General features: G+C 33.2%; 1 protein-coding gene and 1 long non-coding RNA gene across 2 annotated transcripts in view; one reads left to right on the forward strand and one right to left on the reverse strand.

Moving 5' to 3' along the window:
• Positions 1 to 238, forward strand: part of LOC107675884 (chromosome-associated kinesin KIF4A-like) — a 45,825-nt gene that overhangs the window by 17,678 nt on the left and 27,909 nt on the right. The gene's annotated exons all lie outside the window — the stretch shown is intronic.
• Positions 1 to 238, reverse strand: part of LOC107675885 (uncharacterized) — a 13,607-nt gene that overhangs the window by 6,204 nt on the left and 7,165 nt on the right. The window lies entirely within an intron of this gene.

Below are 238 nucleotides of genomic sequence, written 5' to 3' on the forward strand. Positions count from 1 at the left end.
TGGCAGCATGCTACAGGCTGTCATTAAGGCTAAGGGTTGCCCGACTAAGTATTGATAGTTGTGTAAATACTGTAAATACTGCAGCTGTCTGAATCATTTTTGGTTGATTGTAATCTATTACATACCTTTCTATCAAAATTACCTAACATTATCAAGATGAATTTGTTCTGACACAGTTTAACTCTGAATTCTTGTCATATTTTATTACCATTTTCTAAACTATAGCGAATAATGTGTC

Source organism: Sinocyclocheilus anshuiensis, unplaced genomic scaffold (assembly GCF_001515605.1).
Source record: "Sinocyclocheilus anshuiensis isolate Anshui unplaced genomic scaffold, SAMN03320099.WGS_v1.1 scaffold2507, whole genome shotgun sequence".
NCBI lineage: Eukaryota > Metazoa > Chordata > Actinopteri > Cypriniformes > Cyprinidae > Sinocyclocheilus > Sinocyclocheilus anshuiensis.